The sequence below is a fragment of the Sus scrofa genome, chromosome 7 (assembly GCF_000003025.6).
Source record: "Sus scrofa isolate TJ Tabasco breed Duroc chromosome 7, Sscrofa11.1, whole genome shotgun sequence".
Taxonomy (NCBI): domain Eukaryota; kingdom Metazoa; phylum Chordata; class Mammalia; order Artiodactyla; family Suidae; genus Sus; species Sus scrofa.
Genome location: NC_010449.5, coordinates 748,278 through 772,139, shown reverse-complemented (window position 1 = coordinate 772,139; position 23,862 = coordinate 748,278). Strand labels below are relative to the sequence as shown.

The following is a 23,862-nucleotide window of genomic DNA, read 5'->3' as shown; positions in this document are numbered from 1 at the left end:
ATGTGGGTCCTCCGGGGTGGGCTGAGGGAGACGCGGATGCTAAAGTTGCATCCAAAGAACAGGATTCCAGGTCCATTCAAAAAAAAAGAAAAAAGGCAGAATACAAAAGCTAGGATCCTGGCAGCATTGGGAGCTGGAGCAGGTGCATGGGGGTGCAGCCTGTCCCAGACCCTTCTCTGTCCCTGCATCCTACTCGGCTGAGTGCTGATGCTTCTCTGTGACCCTGGACAGCTGAGCCGTCTGCTTCTGTCTGGGATGACCATGATCTCCAGCTGCCCCTTTGTCTGAGCAGACCAAACAGCTCGGGGACAGTGGCTGTGTCCCGTCTGTCCCCTGCCTTCCTGCCCTTTGGGGACATGGCACCCACTTCAGTTCTGGTCGTCTCTCCCTCAGCAGGTGTCTGGGCACTGTCCCCCAGCGTGTGCCAACATCGCCCCCTGCTGTCCAGCACGGCTGAGACCTTCTGGTCCTTGTGCCCCAAGTTGGGTCCTAGGGGCCGGGGCATTTCCCTTCGTTCCGTTCTGTAGGCTGGACGGCTGGGGGGTGTGATGGAATCAGTGCTGTTTGTCCCTTTCTGACGGTCACGTCCATAGGCATTATTTCTGTCAAGTGCCACACATTTGTACTCTGAAGGGACCGTGTCTTCTATTAGCCAGCAGGACTGGAAGAATCTTTTCAGGAATGCAGATCTGAGCCATCGGCTTTGATGCTTCTCCACAACTCGCTTCAACACAGTTTACTCTCGGTTTGCGCTGCTGCCTTGCCTGGTGCTTTTTCCAGCGTCGCCGGCACTTTGCTGTGCATGGAGGGTGCCTGCATTAAAGCCTCTGCTCGGAATGACTCTCCTCAAAGTCTCAGGGGAAGGGAACCGGGGGGAGTGGACAGGACTGGCCCACCTGGTGCATCTGTGACACGCCCGGCAGTGCCATGTCTGTTAGCTTTGACACGGGGGGCTCCCAGCATCGGCGGGCTCTGCACACCTGTGGCCCCATGTGGCAGCCTGCTCTCTCGTGTGACCGAGTTTGGGTTGGAGCAGCTCTTGAGTGGCAGGGGCTGCAGCAGTGAGACCCGAGCGCGCCTGCAGAGAGGCCACTCTTGATGGATCAGGGCCGTTCTGAATCCTGCGTTTCCCGCGGAGTTCATCTCCCTGCGTCTCGGCAAGATGCTGAAGTCATTATGCATCGCTGACCTGCATTTACATGAAGAGGGACGAGATGAAAGGGCTCTCCCGCTGCGGGGCCCCAGGCACAGGCTTCACACAGAGCCTCTGTGCTCAGCATCCCGCCTGGGGCTGGGAGGGAGGCACAAGGGTCCAGCCAGAAAAGATTTTTCAGAGCCAAACGTCCAGGCTTTCTTTAGGCTGACTTTGCTGATTTTGGCAAACTCTTCCACGAGTAACACTTGGTGCCCGTACAAATAATGGAGTGAACTGGGACAGGAGACAAGTGTTTCCTGATGATATAGTCAGATGCCACTCAAGGCGTCACCGCAGTGGGACAATCCGGTGTTTTGCATACCATGCTTTGCTTCAGTAACATGTTTCTGCTGAGCCAATCAGTAGCGCGAGGGTGTGGGTCTGTGCGTTTATAGATGCTTTGTTAGTGGACGTGGCTGTAGACTCAACCGCACCATTCGAAAGTGGTTAAGGGAGTTGGCCGTTGTGGTTCAGCAGGTTAAGAACCAACATAGTCTCCGTGAGATTACAGTGGGTTACGGATCCAGTGTTGTGGTGAGCTGTGGTGTAGGTTGCAAACGTGGCTCAGATCTGGTGTTGCTGTGGCTGTGGGGTAGGCCGACAGCTGCAGCTCTGACTCCATCCCTTGCCTGGGAACCTCCATATGCTGCAGGTGTGGCCATAAAATTACAAAAAATCAAGTATGCAAAAAATATTTCATTGGAGGAATAGGCAGTAAATTTAAAATAATAAAATAAAAAGATAGACTCATGTTTTGGGGAGCCACCGAAGTGCTTTTGCTGGCTGTCACATGCGAGCGTGCATGTCTAGGCTTCTCCTGGAGGGGCAGGTCTAAGCCAGGTGATTTGGTATGTTTAGTGCAGAAAAACTTGGGGAAACAAAGTGTCAGAATGTTTCAAAGATTAGCACTGACGTCCTGGAGGTGATGTTACCTCATCTAAACTTAGGCTCGCAAACCAAAACAAAGTCTATTTGAAAAAATTATCAGCAGTGGAGACTCTGAGACCTGCTTTGATGATTCAGAGTCTCAGTTAATTAGAGTTTTATTTAGTGGTTTTAAACATTTCATTGAGCAGAAACTGCTCATTTTTGGAAATAATTTTAGAATTAGAGAAAATTTGTAAAAAAAAAAAAAAAAAAAAAAAAAGAGGAGTTCCTGCCGTGGTGCGGTGGGATCCGCTGTGTCCCTGGAGTGCTGGGATACAGGTTCAATCCCTGGCCGGGCACCGTGGGTTAAGGATCACCGGTGTTGCTGCAGCTGCGACTTCAGTGGCAACTGCGGTTCGGATCTAATTCCTGAGCGGGAACTGCATGTGCTGTGGGTTGGCCAAAAAAGGAAAAAAAAAGAAGAAGAAGAAGAAGAAGTAGTAGCGAGAATGCCTGTGTATTCTCCATCCAGCTTCCTGCAGGGGTCACTTGGGACACGTCGGACAATAGCGGGATTAACAGCGTCCAATGCCGTTAAGGAAAGGCCTTATTTGTTTTTCTACTGATGTCCGTTTCCTTTTGGCTCCAGGACACAGTCCAGGGCCCTGCCTTGCTCTTTGCATTTCCCCTGATTCTCGTCAGTTCCCCCGGCAGACGCTGATAACCAGGGCTGCCGCAGGCTTCACATCCAGGAGGCTTCGAAGCCCGCGGTCCCGGGAGCTGGGGCTGCGAGGCGGAGGCTCAGCTCTGGAGGCGACCCCTCTGGCCGAGCTCTCTGATCACCTCTCCGTGTGAGTGGGACTTGCCAGCAGTCTGGAGGGAGTGGGGTTTCTCCCGCTGGGAGGCTGCACCATGTCAGAAAAGGCCCGAACGCGTGGTTCCGCACCTCTCCATGCAGAGGTTGGAGGGGAAGCATGCACCGCCCCGGTAGCATCTGGAGCTGCCCGGGATGCCAGGAAAGTGCGCCAGCCTTATCTTTCAGTTTCCTCTTTGTTCAAATGCTCCTGTCTTTAATGTGTCGTCTTTTCCGACAGCCCTGGTCCGTGTCCAATCTCCAAAACAAGCCTGGTTCTGGAAGGTGACACGGTATCGTTTTCAGTGTGGTTTCTGGCCCTGGCCTTTGACGTTGCTCTGTAACGCTGATGGTGGAGGCTGGGGCGCTGTTGCTGGAACGCAGAGCTTCCGTGTCTGCTCCCGGGTTCATTCCAAGAGCGAGCCTGGGGAGTCGGGGCACCGAGCCTCGATGCCAAGCAGGAGACGAATGTGTCCTGCTGGTCCGGCTGGCCCCCCACCCCACCCCAGAGCCCCGCAGCCCGTTTCCTTCTTGGCTCCTTAGGGAAGATGTTGGTCTGGTCCGTCTCCTCGTTTCTTCTGCCGCCTGTGCTGTTTCAGCCCTGGATGTTGCAGTTCTAAGCCCGTTTCATCTGGTCTAAAACTGCCCCTTTGCAAGCGTCTCCACTCCCATGATGTACGTTTTCATTTAAATGGCACTTGCTCCCAGGTCCAAGGGGGCAGTGGTCACGCCTGTCCGCTACTGCATGTCCAGGAGGGAAGGTGCAGCGCCTGCCACATGCCGGGTGTTCAGAAAACACACAGAATCACGTCTCCGTCAGGCTTCGTTTCTGAGCCTGACCTTTCCCAACTCCTCAGCCGGGGCTCCCGCCACTTACTCAGCATCTCCAAATGGCCGAAACTCAGCCCGACGTGCCACAAAGGGAGCCTCTGGTTCCCCAGGCTCACGTGCTTCCTCTGCTGACCCCTTTGGCAGACGATGGCCCCGCCGCAAAGCTGGCCTTCAGGCTGGGGTCCGGGAAGGCCGACCTCGCTCCTGCATCACCTCACTGCACACGCGTCCGTGGCCGCGTCTCGTATCGCGGTATTTCCCGGAGGGTCTCCCAGAGCGGTCTGCTCCCATCCCCAAGGGCACCACCCCGACCCCAGGCAGCCCTTCCCCTGCAGGTGCTTCCCCGGCCCCAGGCTCGCTCACCAGCCTGCTTTCTTCTCCGCAACCAGGACAGAACTTTGAAGTGTTTTCTGGTCCTATCGTGACCGAAAGGCCTTAAATGGTTTCTCGGTCTACAGACAAATAGCACTATTTTCTGTATTTTTGGACTAGGATGAATAGTAAGAAATACTTCTTACATCCAGACCCAATAAACATACACACACACACACACACGCACGCACACACACACACAGGGGTTAATGGATTACAACACTGAGATGGAAAAATAAAGATAAATAGAACAAAGTTAAGTAAGGTGAAGAATAAAGCCCCAGATCTGTAACGTGGCTTTGAGGCCCCAGGATCTGGTCCCCGCCTGGCCTGCACACGTCTCTCCTCAGCTCTGGTGCCCCTTCCAGCCTGGCCACCACCCGTCTGCAGTTTTCAGGGTCTTGAACCTGCTGTGCTTTTCTGTGACCCAACATGGTTCCCTCCGCCTGGACCAGTACCACCCCCTCCACCTGGACCAGTACCACCCACTCCACCTGGACCAGTACCATCCCTCCACCTGGACCAGTACCATCCCCTCCACCTGGACCAGTACCATCCCCTCCACCTGGACCAGTACCATCCCTCCACCTGGACCAGTACCATCCCTCCACCTGGACCAGTACCATCCCCTCCACCTGGACCAGTACCATCCCTCCACCTGGACCAGTACCATCCCTCCACCTGGACCAGTACCATCCCCTCCACCTGGACCAGTACCATCCCTCCACCTGGACCAGTACCACCCCTCCACCTGGACCAGTACCATCCCCTCCACCTGGACCAGTACCATCCCTCCACCTGGACCAGTACCACCCCTCCACCTGGACCAGTACCACCCCCTCCACCTGGACCAGTACCACCCCTCCACCTGGACCAGTACCACCCCTCCACCTGGACCAGTACCACCCCCTCCACCTGGACCAGTACCATCCCTCCACCTGGACCAGTACCACCCTCCACCTGGACCAGTACCATCCCTCCACCTGGACCAGTACCATCCCTCCACCTGGACCAGTACCATCCCCTCCACCTGGACCAGTACCACCCCCTCCACCTGGACCAGTACCACCCCCTCCACCTGGACCAGTACCACCCCTCCACCTGGACCAGTACCACCCCTCCACCTGGACCAGTACCACCCCCTCCACCTGGACCAGTACCACCCCCTCCACCTGGACCAGTACCACCCCCTCCACCTGGACCAGTACCACCCCCTCCACCTGGACCAGTACCACCCCCTCCACCTGGACCAGTACCACCCCCTCCACCTGGACCAGTACCACCCCTCCACCTGGACCAGTACCACCCCCTCCCCCCCCCCCCTCCACCTGGACCAGTACCACCCCCTCCACCTGGACCAGTACCACCCCCTCCACCTGGACCAGTACCATCCCCTCCACCTGGACTAGTGCCATCCCCTCCCTGCACCCCACTCCCTGTCCCAGCCTTGAGGGCTCAGCATGTCTCCCCTCTCCCAGGAAGTCTTGCTTGACTCAGCTTCCCCCCCAGCCTCAGCTCAGCTGCTCTGCACCCCAGCCACTTTCGGAGGCTGTGGCACTTTCTGTAATGAAGCAGGACTTCTTCGTTAGTCAGGGCAGATGCTATGTTTTCCCTTCTCACAGCTGTATTCAGAGTGCCAGGCAAAAGACAAGTAATAGTTATTAAATTATCCTATTGACTAGCCAGACCTTTTTTTGATGTAACGGTCAGTGAAGATAAAAGCGTTGCTTCTTGATTGGGAAATAATGATAAAAGGAGGTTTGAGTATCCTGGCTTGTTTGCTGGAGGACTACAGCTTATGCAGTTCAAGAGGACATTTATAGAACTATAAATTCATGTGCGCTTAATGCTAACTATTTAAATAGTCTCCCAGTAACTTTAGTACATTATAAATGTCTATGTTAAGTAGCCCTGGGTCCCAAAGATTAAAAAAAACAGCAAATGAGATTTTATGATCAAATTAAAAATTAACTATAGAACTATACACTATATAGCTGCTGGCAATACTCGTTTTCACCTTAGTTGACGCGTATTTGGTTCATGAGCCTTAGTGTATGTGGAGCCCAACATAACTGTGTTTTGGGCGCTGTCGCTGCTGCGTTGCTTTTCGCCGGGCAGACCTTCCGCACCAAGATACTAAAACCAGTGAGAAGCTTCCTTAGGTGGCGCCGCTGGCGACATCCATGTGAGGGTGATGTGGAGACGGGTGTAGGTCAAAGCCCCTGCTGTTGACATGCAGCTTTTCTGTCGTTTTCTCTTTGGAGTGGGCGGCTCTCCATCCTGTTGGTTGGGACCTCTCAGAACTGCGTGGACCGTCTCTCCGTTGTGCCCCCGGGCCCTCGGTGGCTCCGTCCCGGGCGGCTGTCCAGCCTGGCCCCCGCTCAGGGCGCGTGCCGGGCAGCCTCAGGCAGCGGAGGCAGAGCATGCGCATCCCCAGGGCTGCAGCCCTAGAAGGTTCTTTCGTAGGTAGACCTGGCATCCGCCCTCCCCGCCCCCATAGCTTTTGCCTGTTTTTCTCTGTCTGTCTGTCTTCTGAGTCCAGCCGAGCAGATCCAAGCCCGTCTCCGGGGCCAGCAAGTCGGGAACACGCGGGCAGCAGGTCCCACTTCCTGCTGTGCCCTCGATTCCACACAGCCGTCCTTGCGTGGCCCGTTTCCACGTCCTTAGCTGGCATGGGCTCCCTCGTCTGGGTGCAGGGAGCCAGTGCCGTGTTCAGGGAATACGGTAGCCACTGGGGCCGTGTGTCCGCCGGGATCCCGTCAGGAGGCAGGAGCTGCTCAGGGCTGTGAGCCGGGAAGGCTGAACGTGGAGCATGGCTGACAGCTCGGTGGGCCTCGAAGGACCTGCTGCCTGGAAGAGGAGGGTGTCCCCTGGCTGGGACAGAGCTCGAGAGAGGGTCGTGGCCCCCGGCCCAAGGGCTGGCCTTGTCAGGAAGCTCGTGGGCCTGACTTCCTGGACGGCAGAGCCACCCGTGGAACAGCTGGAGACATCCCGGAGCAGCCTCACCATCGTTCTCCGCCGAGGGGCCCGAGTCCCTCCTCCAACCACTGTCCTAGAAACTCGGAGAATGAGTGTGCAGGAAGTTGGAGTGTGAGTGTGCGGGTGCTGGAGTGTGAATGTGCGGGGGCTGGAGGTGGGCGTGCTGGGGCTGGAGATGAGTGTGCGGGAGGCTGGCGGTGAGTGTGCAGGATGCTGGCTGAGGGCACTGGTCCAGGCAGGAGCCTTCGTTCAGGACTGTCTCTCCGCCGCCCTCTCCTGGCAGAGCCTGACTTTGCGCCACTTTCTAGCTCCCTCTTCCGGGTGATTCGCAGGGAGGCTGCAGCCTGGGGTGACTCCCAGGTGCCTTGATGTCCTGCCACAAAGACGTCCCTGCTGTTTGTGCGGCTCTGCTTCCTGCTGAGGCTGTGTCGTGGCGGCTGTGAATACTGTGGCCCCGGGGTTGAGGGGGAACCCCTCCCCATAAAGGTGCATGAGGCTAGCTGCCTGGGGGGCGGGTCGTGAGGGCCCCGTTGGCCTCTCCACACCCAGTTCAGTGACCTTGGTGGAGCCAACTAGTTGACTTCCACGCAAGGTGACTTCCTCTGCTGCAAAGTCCCAGCGAGAGTGGGAGCACGAGGGCAGGAGCGAGCCGTCCGTGGGGCCCGTGCTTGTCACCCCGACTCCCAGCGTGACCCAGAGTGTGGCTGCTTCCACCTGCCCAGCTCCCCGGGGACGCAGCCCAGGGACAGCAGATATCTGTAGGCAACTGCATCCACTAGAAGGGGAGGGCCCTGGGGGCGCCATCCCAGCCCCCACTCAACCTCCAGACTCTGCAGGGGGACCGGCCACATGACAGGAGGGCCGGGTGGGACCCAGAGACAGGGTGGAGGGCGGGCCTGGCCCTCGTGAGCCCCTCCTGGTGAAGGCCAGCGCCTGAGCACAGCCAGCAAGCAGGGAGGACGTGGCAAGGGGCCGGACAGGGGGAGCAGAGCTGGGGCGGGGGTTCGGTTCCATTGCTGGGAACCTGGTCTGCACTCCTCCTCTGGGGAGGCCCACAGACCCCGTGCTCCTGGGGATGGACCACGTCCCCCGTCCTGCAGCCCCAGTGAGAGCTCCTGCCAGTGGCCGCTTTCTCCACTTTAACCAGACGCGGGCTCCGCACACCAAGTGCACATGGGGGTGGGGGCTCAAGCCCAGGCTCTGGAGGGACAGGGGTTGGGAACCAGCCTGTGCCCCCCACCTGCACAGCCCTGCACACATGAGGGGTGCCCGGGGGTGCAGAGTGGCAGGGACAGAACTGGGTCCCATCCTGGAGCCCAGCTGGCCGGGCGCCTGAAAAGCTGTGCAGGCTTGGCTCCTCCCACGGCAACCGGCCTGGCGTCACCCAGCATGGGGGCTGCTGAGGACTCCAGCCTCCTGGACCAGCGCCGGCCCAGAGGCCTCTCATCTCGTCGGGGAGGCAGGCCCTGGTTGCCCCTCGGGCAGGAAGCGACCCCGGGTGCCCGGTGCAGAATGTGCGTGTTTGATGAATGAGGGACGGAGCTGAAGGCTGAGCCGGAGCCCTGCTGTCCTGCCCTGTTGGGCGCTGGTACCCGTGCTGTTGACAAGGTGGTGGGGGACCCCGCGAGCACAGAGGACAAGCCGTCCCTGCCCCCTCGAGACCCAGCACAGGCGTCAAACTGAGTTCCCGAGGAGACCCGAGCACCTTCAGGCCACCAGGTTGGGGTGGGGCGAGGCTGAGGGCGGGGCCCCGGCGAGCACGGAGGTGTGAATTGGGTCGTTCACAGACCCAGGTCTCCTGAGAACAGTCACTGTACACCTGCCACGCTCTCCGTGCGGGCGCTTTGCCCCAGAGAAGGCCGCCTTTGCTTTCCACGGGTCTGACGTGGAGCCACGGGGCTGGGCAGCCCCTGCGGCCCCGGGGTCGCCAGCAGATGAGGCCCTGTCTTGCTTGGCTGAGAACGCTGCAGCGTGGACTCGCCCGTGGAGGCGGGGCGGCAGGTCAGGAGCTGGGCTGGGAAGCTGAGGCCCAGGATGCAGAGGCCTAGTTAGGGTTCCAGCAGGGCCAGAGAGAAGGGTGCCCGCTGGGGACCCTCCTGCTGCCAAGTCCAGCGCCCTTGAGGGAGGGGCCGCGGGAGGCATGGTGTCTGTCTGGAGACCTGCCAGCACGGAGCCACCCGCTCTGGGCTCCTCTGCCCCCCACCCCCGCCCGACCTGGAGACGTGGTCTCTGGTGGCAGCCCCCCCGCCCCAGGAGGTCAATCCTAAGGCAGTGGGAGGCCGGGCAGCGGTGATACTGGGGTCCAGTTCTTTCAAAGGGCGCTGGGTTTGCTGGCCTCCGTCTGATAGCCCGGCCCGGTGGCTCGTTTTGTTTTGTGTGAGATCAAGCCAGTGACGAGAGCATGCTGGGCCGAAGGAGGTCCTGAATCCTGACCCAGGCCCTCCGGAGGTTCCGGCGGGTGGGATCCCGGGCTGTGCGTCTTGAAGCGGTCAATTCGGGAACTTTGAGGGGAGCGGAATTCTCTTCCCTTTGGCTTTTAGGATCGGTAGTTGGAGGCGACAGGAGGCTTTTGGTGGGGGGTGTGAAAGCAGGAACTTTGAGACAATTAGAGCAGCTCGGAAGGAACAACCTTTTCTGAGCGGAAGTGAGACCCCCTCTCAGGCCGAGACCCGTGGGGGGGGCTGCTCATTTGGCCTTGGGTCCTGTTTACTCTGGGGCTCCTGAGACTGCAGTTCCCAGCTCAGATTTCCTCGTCCTGAAATAAGCCCTGGGACCCAAGACTTTGTGTGGGGACCACAGGCCCTGCCGGCTGCTCCTTCCGAAAGGTCAGGCGTGCGTGCTCTCGGGTCCCTGAGAAGAGGACAGTTTAGCCCCAGTGTGGCTTCCTTACCTCCAGGTAACAAACGGCAGACTCCGGGGGCCTGGGGACTCCACCCAGAAACTTGTGCTTTAGTTGAAACCTTTGCACTGAGGTGATATAAAGCATCCCAGAGGGTTTTGCCAACACAACGGGAGCCGCCGCAAGGCCTGGGATCCGTCCCAGCTCCCCCGGGGTGAAAGCAGCCGTGGGGGCAAAGGCTGTCTGGAGCCACCTGCCATCAGAAAGGCGCTCTGCTCCCAGCCCGCCTCGTCCCCGTGCGCAGCCTAAGGTCCCAGAACTGTGCTTACGTCTCCGCCCCGCTCTGACCCCCTCTTCCTCCCCGTCACCTGGTCTGTCCCCGTCCCTTCGTTTTCTTTGTTGCAGGACAACGCCGGTCACAGCCACTAATGGACGTCGTGACCCATGAATGGGGTGAGACCCTTAGTTTGAAACACGCTGTTCTCGTAGGTTGAATTCTGGAGTCAGTCCTCAAATTGAGCCCCGGGTTTTAGTGTCATTTTATAGGAAATTCGGGCTTTGGCCTCTGAGAGCTACCAGCCTGTCGACGCTGTTGCAGAAATGGGCCCGCGGAAATGGCGACGTGTGCGTCTGCGTTGTGTCCCCCTTCTTTCCTCCGGCACATGTGGTTGCACGTGCGATGCTGTGGTCACTACGGACCAGACGCTGCTGGAGCGGAGGGTCCGGAGGTCCGAGGCCACGGTCTCTCCCGATGGGCTGGCAGGCGGGCGGGGCGCAGACCCAGCTCAAGGTCGGCTCGTCCCCCGGCTTCCCGGAGCCTCCTTTGGAAACGACCGTCACTTGCAGAGCAGGGGAGGGTCTTCAGCAAGTCAGGGGTTTTGCCTGGACTTTCACCAAGAAAGAGCCTCTAGTTGTGGGGCCACCGGCCCCCTCCCCGGGGTGCAAGCATCGCCGAGGTCCTCCTTCTCCCGAGGGTGGACGGAGCCCCGTGGCCACCCGGGGGTCCTGAGCTGCCCCGGGAAGGAGGTCGAGCCCGCGGGCCTCCGTGTGAGGCGTGGCCAGCAGGGTGCCCGCAGGGGCCATTTGGGGAGCTGGCACCGACAGTGCCCGTCCCCAGGCAGTGTGCATGGGGATGGAACCCGCAGCCTCGGCGTAGTCGTGGGACACCAGGCCAGGCTCTTTCCCGCTCTACGTAACCTGCACAGCAAGGCCACGGGGAGGAGGATGTGCCAGCTTTAGAGGCGGGTGACCAGAACGGGTGCTGCCCACATCCTGCAGGCTGCGAGGCAGAGGGGAGGGGCTGTTGCCTGTGGTGGGGCTGCTCCCCAGGAAGGGAGCAGCAGGATGGCTGGGAGGAGGGGTAGCCTGCCCATCCCTGCCCTGCAACCACCTCCTGCTGGCCCCTGTCCCCCGGCTGGGCACCAGCCAGCCTGCCCCCAGTGCTGTTCTCTTGCAAACACAAGGCGCTTACCCTGGGCCCTTGGACTAAGCAGCTCTTCCATCCCTTCCCCAGGGTCCCCCCTTTCACAGGAAGGAGGCTCAGCCTGGGCTTCCAGGAGGGTCGTCCTTCCTGTTTCCTGGAGCATCTGCTCAGACGCTGTGCTCCACAAGGCAGGGCCAAGGGGTCCCATCTGAGACTCTGCTGCATTGCGGGCCTCGCGGGCGTCGTGGCCGGGAACACCCGGGCAGAAGGCTCTGTAGGACGTCTGTGCAAAAGCATCAGGGCTCCCATTTCTTGTTCTTTATTTTTTTCTTATTTAATGGCCTCACTCGCGGCACATGGAAGTTCCCAGGCCGGGGGTTGAGTCGGAGTAGCAGCTGCCAGCCTACACCACAGCCCCAGCAACGCAGGATCCAAGCTGCGTCTTCCACCTACACCACAGCTCGTGGCAACGTCAGAGCCTTAAGCCCCTGAGCGGGCCAGGGATCCAACCCACGGCCTCACGGATACGGGTCAGGCTTGTTACCCACTGAGCCACAACGGGACCCCAGGGCTCCTATTTCCACATCAAATGCGTGCGCGCCTGGCCCGCCCCCCAGGGGACGCGGGACCGGAGCCGAGCCCTTTCCGTCTCCCACGCCTTGGCGGCTTTGCCAGGGCCTTGCTGGGAAGATGGGTCCTTTCAGATTCTTGAGTCTGCACTCTTTGGCCCTCTGTCAAGCTAATAAGCCTAATGTGAGAAGCAAACCATTATTTGGGGGCAAGAACTACTGTCTGGGTCACCGACAAAGCCGTATAGGGTTTCACAGACGGAGCCAGCGTTATTCAAAGTTGCGCACCCCCGGCCCCGATTCAGCTTATGCATTCAGCCGGGGGCTTGGGGAATATACAGTTTAAGCTGCAAAAGAGCGCTGTGAAGGGTATTGGGTGTCAACTCGCTCCAGAAGGAGGAGGCTGCAGGCCAGCTTCTTCTTGACACTGTGGGTCCCGTGTGCAAATCCAGAAGGCTTTGTGCTGACACAGCCTTTTGATAAGATCAGCCTTAGAACGACGAGTGTTTCGCTGGGAAAACCAGAAGGAGTTTCGTTTTGAATATGCCGTGAGAATATGCCGTGAGTTTCGAAGAGGCCGCTCCGCTGTGCAGAGGTCTGGGGAGCAAGATCAAGAGCCTTGACCTTGCAAGACTGAGCCGGTGTGAGCTTTGGGGGGCAGACTTTCCGGGGTCTTGGTTGAGCTGGCCTTCTCTGCCCCCACCTTCCATCTGAGGAGGCCCTAGCCTCCAGGTCGCGGGCGTGACTGCCTTTGGCACAGGGTCTTTACAGAGGCGACCAAGGTGTCTGGGACACGTGGCTGGTGTCCTCGTGACACATGAGCACGGGGGGAGGGGTGGGGGGGGCAGACGCAGGGAGGCTGTGTCCACAAGCCGCGGAGAGAGGAGACCAACCTGCTGCCAGCCTTCAGGACGTCAGGAAAGCAAATTCCGGTGCTGTGAGCCTCCAGCCTGTGGCGTTCGTTAGAGCAGCCCCAGGAATCTACGGCATGAATCGAGGAGGGTGTTGATGGGGGCTCTCCGTGGTTCTGGAAGCCTCTTGAATCCTAGAGACAATGGTGAGGCTCGAGGCGCCCTGTGCCTCTGAGGGCTTGAGGCCGAGGCTACGTGCATGCAGTCCGCCAGGTCACAGTGAGGCTGAGCCCAAATAGGGCCCACGGTGGCTGCCCCACCGAGCAGGTGCTGTGCAGGTGAGACCAGAGAATGACCTGCTGTCTCCTGCTCTGCCACTCGGGAGCAGGGTGACCCACGGGGACTTTGGTATTGATCCACCTGTCAATTCTGCTCTTTTAAAAGCAATTTTTATTTTATTTTTTTCTTTTTTTACGGCTGCACCTGCAGTATATGGAAGTTCCTGGGCCAGAGGTTCAATCAGAACTGCAGCTGCCCGTCTATACCACAGTCACAGCAACGCCAGACCCCAGCTGCACGTGTGCACATGTGAAAGGATGTGTCACGGAATCACTTTGCTGTGCACTTGAAACAAACACAGCATTCATTTTTGAGACAAAGGATTGTACAGCAAAATGCTGCGCTGGTATTTTACATAAAGTCCACCAGGGATACACAATCCAGGGAGGTGCGGACAAAGACCAGCGAGTCGCCAGGCCCTGCGGAGCTGGGGGAGAGCGTTACGCTTTGAAGGAGTTACAGTGCGAGCATCGGATGAAAGACCAAAACTGATCTTTGCAGTCGAGCAGGCGTCCTGCCAGGCGTCCCGCCTTGGAGGGCTCTGGCCCACGTGCCGGGAACATGCTCTGGCTCATGTGCTGTGCACATGCACGCTGCTCATCGGGGGTAGGAGGGAGGAGGCCCAAACACACACACACACACACACACACACTCACACACACACGGGGAATTTTCTTTTTTTAATTTTTTTTTTTTAGGGCTGCACCTGCAGCGTATGGAAGTTCCCAGGCTAGAGGTCTGATTGGAGCTGCCTGTGCGACCTATACCACAGCTCATGGCAGTACCAGATCCTTAACCCACTGCTGGAGGCCAGGGCTGGAACCCGCATCCTCAGGGCCTCTAGTCGCATTGGGAACCCACTGAGTCACAGCAGGAGCATCCTCAATCTTCTCTTGTCCTGCCTTCGGATGCCAGTTTGACTTCACCACACCCCCTGCCTGGCCCGCATGTCACCATTACCAGCGATCACGTCGAGTGCAGTTTCTCGTGTGAAGATGCTCTTTCAGTAAGTTGCAAGCTCTGTGCCTTCCAGTTTTTGGTCCAGTAGGTGTGAAATATGCTGGTGCTGCCTGCTGGGCAGTTCATTTGTAATAGAATCTTTCTGATTCTCTTTAGAAAAAGAAAAAGGGACTAGATCTGTATTCAGTCCTTAAAAATTTTAGCTTTAATCCATTTAGAATCAATTTTCTGTAGTTCCTGTATCCGTTATTTATCACCGAGTAATAACCCACCCAAACTTGGTAGCTTAAGTTCACAACCACTTGCTTACTGACAGTTCTGCTGTGTGGTCCAGGGTCGCCGGGCAGAGCTTCTGTGGTCTCGCCAGGGTCATTCCCAAAGCGGCCGGCCGCTGGAGGCCTGGTGGGGCTGGCCTCCCTCTGTGGCTGACGCCTCTGAAGGGACAGCTGGCCCCGCCTGGGGGCTGGCTGAGCCTTTATCTCTTGGGGTTCTCTCCGGCAGGATTATCAGACTCCTTAACCCCACAACCCTAAAGACCAAGCCCTCTGAAGGTCCAGGCCCGTGCCCACGTGCCCTTCCCACTGCATTGAACCGGTCCCAGGGCCGGAGGGTAGGAGGTGAACGCCCCCTCTGGACGGGGGAGGGCTCATGTCTGCAGAGGTGGCTCTGGGCCGTGACCCCGCAGGCCCGCGTGTCCTGACTGGTGATGGGGGTTTTCTAAGATGCCGCGGGGGCTTCCCGAGGGCGAGGATGCGTGAGGTGGGAAGCGGACATTGAAGACCCTGGAATTCAGCGGCACAGCCTTGTCAAGAGCTCTGTCCCGAGTCAGAAGTTGCCGGGACCATGACCTTGGCGCAGGGCACAGGCTCAGCCCGGTGCCGCCCGCCTGCCTCATTGGAGTAAGAAGTCAGGCAAAACCGCGCTTCTCTCTGCAGCCTGTGCTCCCTGCTGGCGGCTCCAGGCCTCCCTGTCCCTGGCCGTCAGGCTGGGCGCACTCCGGGGCCAGACGTCCCTCAGCTGTCCCCGGCTCTCCCGCCCGGGAACCCCGTCCGTCCCCCGACGCGGCTCCTGGGAGGCCTGTCTCCACGGCCTGCGCTCGGCTCCCACGCGCCTCGGGTGAGCTCCTTGTGTGGCCCTCGCTTTGGAAGGTGTCTTCGGGGCCGGAGACTTCAGCGTTTTACTTCCTCTCAGCCCCTTATCGGTGTCAGTCCCCTTTATTTGGCCTCCAGGGTTTCTGAGGAGACATCGGCAACCTTAACGTGTCCTGTTTCTCCGCTTCTTTATAACCGTGTTTTTCTTTCTCGTGACTTTTTGGCGACTCGCGGATCAAGGGCCGAGGTGAGGTTTTACCTGCGTTTATCTGTCTTGGGACTTCGTCACCTGAAACATCCGGGGATTGTGTTTTTAGTCAAATTAGGAAAAATTCGGGCCAGCACTTTTTCGAGTATTTTTTCTGTCCCATTTTCTCTTTTCTCTCCTGCTTGGACTCCAGCTACACACAGGTTACACCGCCTGAGACTTTCTTACACGGCAGTTTGGCTCTATTCATTGTTTTCTCATCGTTTTTTCCAGTTCTTTGGTTTGGATAATTTCTGAAGTTTTCTGTCTTCAAGGTCATTCATCTCTTTTTTCTGGTCACGCCCACAGCCGGTGGAGGTTCCTGGGCCAGGGACCCAGCCTGCGCAGTGACAACGCCCCGTCCTTAACTGCAGGGTCATCAGGGAACTCCAAGAGTCATCAATTTGAACCATTCTGCATTGCGAAGATTTGTTTAAAATTGCAGATATTTAGCACTCAGTTCTAGGAGATGTATTTATTTATTTAGAATTTCTTTCTTTCTTTCTTTTTTTTTTTTTTGGTCATTTTTTGCCATTTCTTGGGCCACTCCCGCGGCATATGGAGGTTCCCAGGCTAGGGATCTAATCGGAGCTGTAGCCTCTGGCCTACGCCAGAGCCACAGCAACGCGGGATCCAAGCTGCGTCTGCGACCTACACCACAGCTCACGGCAACGCCGGAGCCTTAACCCACTGAGCAAGGCCAGGGATCGAACCCGCCACCTCATAGTTCCTAGATGTATTCATTAACTACTGCGCCATGACAGGAACTCCTAGAATTTCTTTTTCTCTCCTAAAATCCTCACTCTTTATCTGTATATCCATCTCACCCTGAAACTTTCTTACCATGTCTCTTTTTGCTGATTTAGGGCCATCTGTGAATCTGACTGACCGCCGACTGCTTTTTCTCTTGACTATTTGGGTCATATTTTCCTGCTTCTTTTCATGTGAAGAAATTTTTATGGTGTATTGGACACTATGGATGACATGGTATAGAAATTCCAGGTCGGGTGATATTCCTGTGAAAAACGTTGGCATGACAAATGCCAGCAGGCATCGAGCCCCGGCTGGGTCCGTTCCTTCTGGAGTTCTTTCCTGCCCTTGATTCGTAGTCACCGTGCGGGCCCAGGCTCTGGCCTCTGCCTTTTTAGCCCCAGAGGCTGCTGTTTCGCTCGGCTCGCAGCCCCCGGGGGCCTGTAAGGAGATGCCCAAGGGGACACAGTGGGTAAAGGCGGGTCTCACTCTGTGTGCCTCAGAGTAGCTGCATCTGTCTTCCATTCAAAGCTTCTAATTGGTGCTAGCAGGGAGGTGAGTCTGGTATAAAGTTTTGACACTTTCAGAAGCTGGAAATCTCTAGGACTTTAAATACGTGATCTCATTTGATCTTTACCACGTCACTAAGGGGTTCAGAGTCATTTCACAGAAGCAGCCCTGGAGCTGCAGGGGACGTAACTCACAACGAGTCGTCGGCTGCTCCGAGATGGGGAGGAGACGCCACAGTCACCTGTGCGTCTGTCCGTGGTGTCCGCAGTGCGCAGCCAGCGCTGGGGCGGAGGCGGGGTGGGAGCGTGTGCCCCGGGACGGGAGGCACGTCGGTCCTGTGGGATCTGGAGAGACGTCCCTCTCCAAGGGCAGGTTCTTGCGCCGGGCAGCGACCGGCACCTCTGGGCCGGCAGCGTGTTGGCAGCGTGGGGGTGTCAAAGCGGGACCTGAGTGGCCGAGGGGGAGAGGGATGCGGGTGAGCGTGTTTCAGATTCCCGCACACTCCACGGGACGGCCCTGGAGGAGCCCGTGGGGGACATGACGGCTGGGGCACCCTGCGGTTGTGCAGATGGGACACGAGCTGGGCACAAGGTGACATGACTGGGCTGGTGGGTGTCAAAGGTTTGACTGGTTCATGGGGACCCAGCAGCCGTGGTTAATGTTTCCGGGAGCAAACGCGTTCAGGCGGCCGCCAGACGGTGGCCTCCCGGTGGCCCTAGGATGGCGTGGGCATCTGTGCCAGAGCACCATGAACTGCTCCCCTCACCGTTGCGTTCACTCTCCCGGCGGCTGTGTGATAGGTTCGGTTCCTGAATCTATCTTACAGACAGAGGCAGAGAGGCAAGGACCTTGACCAAGGCCCTACAACTCGTTACTGCTCAGGCCCCCGACGCTTTACTGCCAGAGGCGTCCAGGAAACGGCGCCCGAGGAGTCAGACGTTTATCTTTAACGTCACAGCCGCACGGTTCCAGCAAGGAGCTCGCCCCAGGACCTGGGAGTTGAAACCAGAGTCACCACACAGACCCGGTCAGAACCTGGGCTGGGACAGGGCCGAGCTTTAGGAAGCGGGAGCAGCCGTCTCTGCCCCATCACTGAGAGAGACACAGAGAAAGATGGCAGAGACAGAGAGAGATGGAGAGACAGAGAGACAGAAAGAGACACACAGAGATTGAAAGACAGAGATAGACGAAGATAAAGAGACAGAGAGAGATGGAGAGATAGAGAGACACACAGAGAGACAGAGAGAGACGGAGAGACACACAGAGATTGAAAGACAGAGACAGACAGACAGAAGGAGACAGAGACCCAGAGAGACAGAGACAGAGACCCAGAGACGGGGGTGGGAGGAGAGGCAGGGGCAGGGGAGCCGGGAGGAGAGGAGAGGGAGCAGGAGAAGTGGGGGCGGAGGGCCCCATCCTGCTGTCTGCGACATCCTTTCCTGGCTCCTGACCCTCACGGGCCCAACCGTGCTTGTCGTTCCCCAGCTCGCCAGGTCCCTCCAGGCCCCGGGGTAGCAGGGTCTGCTTCCAGTGCCCTTCTCCTCCCTGCAGGACAGCGGCAGAGGCGCAGGGGACGCGCTTCCAGCCGTGAACAGGCCGCGTTGGCCATGCCGCGCTCCCTCGGGGCAGAGGGGCCTTGGTGGCACGTGCGGCAGTCCTCAAAGAACAGGCTTCCCCATCCTGAGCCGGCCCTTGGCGTGCAACGTAGCCGCCGTCCCACTGTTGCTCATCAGCTGAGGAGGGCGGGTGGCCCTGTCTCAGGGCTGCCGATGGCCGCTTGCTGGTTGGAGGGTCCTCGGGCAGCTCCCTTTGAAAAAAAGCCCTATTCCCAGAACAGTGGCAGGTATGGGAGAAGGGGCTTCTCGGCCATGGTCTCTAGAAACTTCCACGGAAAGGCATTTATTCTTTATTGTTAATTCCCCCCACAATGCCAACATTATTTCATTTATGCTGACTTTTTTTTTTTGGTCTCCTAAAAGTCAAGTGGGCAAAGCCTTGTTTTCAAGATTTCTCTCGAGCATTCGATAGCAAAACCTTAGTGTGCTTGCACTCTGAGCTGCTGGGATATATTTTTTTGAGAATTAACATCGGCTAATAAAACCCTCAGCTCAGGAATGCAGCTCCTTTGAATTATTTTTAAAGCTGCTCAGTGCATTTCTAAGACTTGCCTGCTTCCCAGGTGTTTTCTCTTTGGGCCTCAGGGTCTAAAATGTAATTTAAAAAACAAATTGGCGGCATGTACTTGCCAGGAGACTTAGTTTGGATCAGAGATTTGCGACTGCCCTGAAGGGGGAGCTGAGGAAGAAGATGAAAGAGCCCAAGTCTGGAAGGAACTGATTTGCGAACGGCTCCCAGGGAGATGAGGGGACACCGTGTTTGTGCTGGGATGAGGCGATAGGCGTGATTTGGGCCATTCGACTTGCTCTGAAAACCACACAACATCGTTTTTCCATTTTACTTAGGGCTCGGAACCTCCGTGTTCACAATGAATTCAAACAGATGGGTTTGATTTCAAACGTCCTCCCCGAAGACCACACCTGCTCCTCCACAGGGCAGGGCGGCCCGCGGTCAAGTGGAACGCGGGCCCCTGTGTGATCACACGTGTCTTATTTCCCTCCAGATGGAGAAGGGCGCGCCCAAGCCAAGGGGTCGCAACTGGCCTTCGGAAAGCGCACCGGCCTTCGTGAAGACTGAAGCGCAGAGGAAACGCGGAGACGCGAAGGTTGCGCTGACGGTCGCCCCAAGGAAGAGGCAGGGGAAGGGGTGGGGAGAGAACGGGACGCTTGAAAGGGAAACCCGTCTTAAAACCTCTCAGTGTGGTCTGTTTAACTTGATGTTTTACTTGGGGTGTTGTCCGCTGGATCCTTTCTAATGAGCATTGGGCGCGTCATTTTGCTTACTCTAAGGAATGGTTGTAGCTAACACACACACACACACACACACACACACACCACCACCATTAACGCCGCCATCCCCTACTGTCGTCCCCCCACCCTCCTCCCCGCCGTCATCACTACAGCCACCTTCACTGTTACATCATCACCACCACTGTCACCACCGTCACCACAACCACCACCACCACCACCACCGTCACCACCACCACCATCTCCTCTGCCGTCGCTGCACCACCCTCAATGTTTGAAGGTTGGTGCCCCAGGCAAAAGCAAGGATAGGACGTTGGCATGCAGAGGTCAGCCCACCCTGGATTTGCATTGACTGAGCTGCTTAGGAGGCTTAAGGTCCTAATCTAACAGCCGTCTGACAGAATTTCTCTAGATCAGCCCCTTCCTGTGCCGTAGACTGTGCCTCGACGCCAGATGTCCTTCGGCATTTTATCCCACGGCTCAGCCAAGCCCTCACTTAGGTTTAACTTCTTTCAGGTCTGTCTCGTCGGCCTTCCCGCTGCGGTTTTCCCAGCTCTCCTCTCTGTGTTTACGGTGCTGCGTCGTCGCACAGTGAGAAGAAAGGCAAGAGCTCTGTGTCTCTGAGTCGCTGACGCCAAGGGCAGCGCTTCGTCTTCGAGCATCCGAAGGAGAAATCCCACGTCAAGACCCGCGACAGTGAACACATGGGCTGCCGGTGCTGAAAGTCTGAGAGCAAGCCTCGCTCGCCCTGCGAGCACACCTGACAACTGGCAACCGCATCAGAGTTTTGGACTCGTTTTACCATTTACAATCCAGCACGCTGCCTCCTTTCTCCTCTTGATTAACGTGGTAATTATATGCTAATATGCTCCTTTTTCAATGCAGAGTTTCTCTGTGGCTTTCTTGGTTATAGGTATTCTGGCCAGGTTGCAGCTCATCTGATTATTCAGGAAAGCTGCGGGGTGGCCGAGTGCTCTGCGCAGCACCCGCCTCAGAGAAAGTGTAGGAACCTCTGAAATGTGGAGGGTGTGACGATCTCAGCGCTGCGGCCGGGAGAAGTTAAGTCACACGCGCTTGGTGTCACGGCCAGCCGGCGAGGCCTCAGGCCAGTTCTGGGGACCCCGAGGCCCACCTTTCCTTCTCTCCAGCAGCCACACTGGGGGTTATCAGAGGACTAGCGGGGACCCCTCTCGTTCCCGCCCCTTATTCTAGGCCCCTTGGGACCAGCGGCTGAGAGGACATTCCACGGCCTTGGAACTAAGCTCAGGCAACTGAGCTTGGAGCCTTGGGTCAGGCCACGTGGTGCCATTATCTGCCTGGAGCCAGTTCTGGGAAAGTAGGTAACTGATGGCTCCTGTCTCAGCCGGCCCCTCCCCCGTAACCCTGCACGCGCACGCGCACACACTTACACGGCCACCTGCCCATCGGCAGATGTCCAGGCACTGCCTTTCCTCGGCCCCAGCCTCCAAGGCCTGTTCTCCACGACCGCTGTTGATGTAGGATTGGTCGGGAGAGCATCCCCGCTTCCACTGGGAGCACGTTGGACCCGCTCAGAGGCGCTGTGAGCGCAGCTCAGGGGGAGTTGACGGGCGCCTGCGAGGGCCGAGCCCTGCTCTGGGATCCTGGCAGGGATGTCGCCCCTTCACGTGCTGGTCCTGCGCCCGGAGGGTCCTGCGGGTTCTGGACAGCTTCTTGACTATCTAGCGATCCACGAGCTTGGCTTCTGCTGTTGTTGTTGCTGTTGCTTTAGGCTCCACATGTGTGTGGGGCAGTCTCGTGGTGTTTGTCTTTCTCTGACTGACTTAATTCCCTTCTGAAACTTGATCAGGGGAACACACACGAAAATGCGCCCCCCTCCTGCAGCCTCCGTTAGGAGTTGGCCCCGTCCCCTGGACTCTGATCTGCTGGGTCCCCCTCCATCCTGAATGATCCCGCGCAGACCCCTGCCCCTTCCCAGGGGGTCAAGGCATCTCTTTTCCTGGCCTTTGGCTCCCCTGACGGTTATGCCCCCTACCTCTGAAGGAAAAGGAACGTGGTGATGGCTCCTCTGCTGCTTTCATCTTCGTGGTGCCGGTGCCTGGAGCCTGAGACCCCCGCTGCGGCAGGATGTCCCAGGAGGGAGGAGAAAATGCTGCACGAGGACTCGGCACACCACCAAACCGAGCGCAGCTGGTTTAGAGATGCTGAGATGTGAGGCCCATCTGCACCTTAGACTAGAAAGAGGACCTTCCACGCGGACCCCACTGTTGCAGGCTCCAAGGTCTGACTGAGGTGTGTGTGCAAGGCCTCCCAGGGGAGGGGGGCGGTGGGGCTTTGCAGCTGCCAGGTTCTGGGTGTAAGTGGAGCTCTTTCTGCGACTTGGGCTCAGATGGTTTCTCGTATGCCGGTTCTGTCTCCCTAGGTCACTAGAAGAGTCTTTTCTATTTTTATTTATTTTTTATTTTTGCTGCACCTGTGGAATGCAGACCCTCCCAGGCCAGGGATCTAACTGCCACTGCAGCAGTGACAATGCCAGGTCCTTAAGCCACTGAGCCACCAGGGAATTCCTAGAAGATTCTTGAATTCAAAAATTAATCACAGTATTTCCATATGATGATGCAACTGAGAGAGAACTGAGAGAGGAATTGTCACAGATGTTTGCACATGTTCACAGCAGCATTCTTCACAGCAAGAAGAGAGAATCAACCAAGTGTCCATTGATGGGTGAACGGATGAGCAGAATGTGGTGTGCGATGTGACGGAATACGATTCACCCGGCCTTCCCGGTGTGGCTCAGCGAAGTATCCTGACGTAGCATCCATGAGGATGCAGGTTCAATCCTGGACTCGCTCAGTGAGTTAAGGACCCCACGTTGCCCTGAGCCGTGGTGTGGCCGGGGCCGCAGCGGGTGGAGCACCAGGGGGCGGGGCCTCACAGGGAGGCAGGTGGGGCCAGGGAGCTACGGGCTGGGATCTGCAGAGTGCCTGTTCCCTGAGTCCCTCCCATCCCCCCACCCTCCTAACAGCTCTCATAGGTCGGGCTCAGCATGTGGAGGAGCCTGGGTGGGGGATGGTTCCAGCTTGACCTCCGGGGCTCCAGTAATAGCGCGACCTTCGGAAGCCGTGCCGTCTCCCGAATCTCAGGGTCTCCTTGGGACGTTGGGTCCAGTAGTGGGACCTGCCCTGGCTGTGCCAGGTGCTTCATAAAGGGCAGTGTGTGGTCAGGTATCATCAGTGTATTAGATCAGCGTTTCCTGAGACTGCCGCCCGCGTCCCCTGCCGAGTTCCAGGAACGCCCCCGCCCCCAGCACACACCACCCCTGCCCCGCCCCCGTCCCCAGGGCCCACTTCGTGGCCAATGCAGACTCCCAGGGCCCCACAAGCACTGCTCCCGTCACCGGCCAGGTGCTCTTTGGAACCCAGCAACTTTGCTAACATTCACTAAGGGAAATGCTGGGGAAGTTACTTCCACTTGGGGAAGCTCACAGCTCGGCAAACTTGAAGACATTCAAAGGCAAGGGCAGGAGTTCCCGTCATGGCACAGTGGAAACAAATCCGACTAGGAACCATGAGGTGGCGGGTTCAATCCCTGCCCTTGCTCCGTGGGTTAAGGATCTGGCGTTGCCGTGAGCTGTGGTGTAGGTTGCAGACGTGGCTCGGATCCTGCATTGCTGTGGCTGTGGCATGGGCCGGCGGCTGCAGCTCCGATTCGATCCCTAGCCTGGGAACCTCCATATGCCACAGGAGCGGCCCTAGAAAAGGCAAAAAGGCAAAAAGAAAAAAAAGAAAAGAACTGCCTAAAGACAATGTAGCAGCCTGTTCCCCATGGCAAAGAGGTCTACAAAGTAAATACTGCTCAGCAGACGGCAGGTCCCATCAGCGGAATCCATGTGCAACACGGAGACCCCTGCAACCGCTAAAAAGATGAGTGAGACTCTGCCAGCGAAGCGGGAGTGACCGCCGTGGGGGCGAGGTGTGCACGCGCTCTAGTGAGTCTGGTGCGCAGAAGCGAAGTCTTTCTAGTTGTACAGATATTCGTGTCTGTTGAGGAGGCGGAAGTGTGGACACACATTTGTCAGGTTTTCAGGACCAGCCTCTGCTCCCTCCCTCCACCTCTGCTCTCCGAAGCAGACCGGGAGCCTTTTGAGGCGCGTGGGGAAGCTCCCTGTCTGACCATCCGCCCCAAAGGCCACCCCGAGATCCTGGCCTCCGAAGGTAAAACAGCCGCTAGACACTCGTGAAGGGGTCCTGAGGGGCCAGGCGATCTCTCGTTTGGACTGACACCCTCTCTTGCCAAGACTGCTCCGGTTCACAGGTGGGTTGAAGCTCACGGTACTGGCAGGA

The 23,862-nt window shown here is 57.7% G+C and overlaps 1 long non-coding RNA gene across 1 annotated transcript in view; it reads left to right on the top strand.

The window, feature by feature from the left end:
* LOC106504293 overlaps positions 1-23,072 on the top strand; it is an 82,785-nt gene extending 59,713 nt beyond the window's left edge. Inside the window, exons 5-8 of the long non-coding RNA XR_002346225.1 lie at positions 19,297-19,439; positions 20,057-20,389; positions 21,563-21,811; positions 22,209-23,072. This is a non-coding gene — a long non-coding RNA (uncharacterized LOC106504293). The remainder of the gene's footprint in view (positions 1-19,296; positions 19,440-20,056; positions 20,390-21,562; positions 21,812-22,208) is intronic.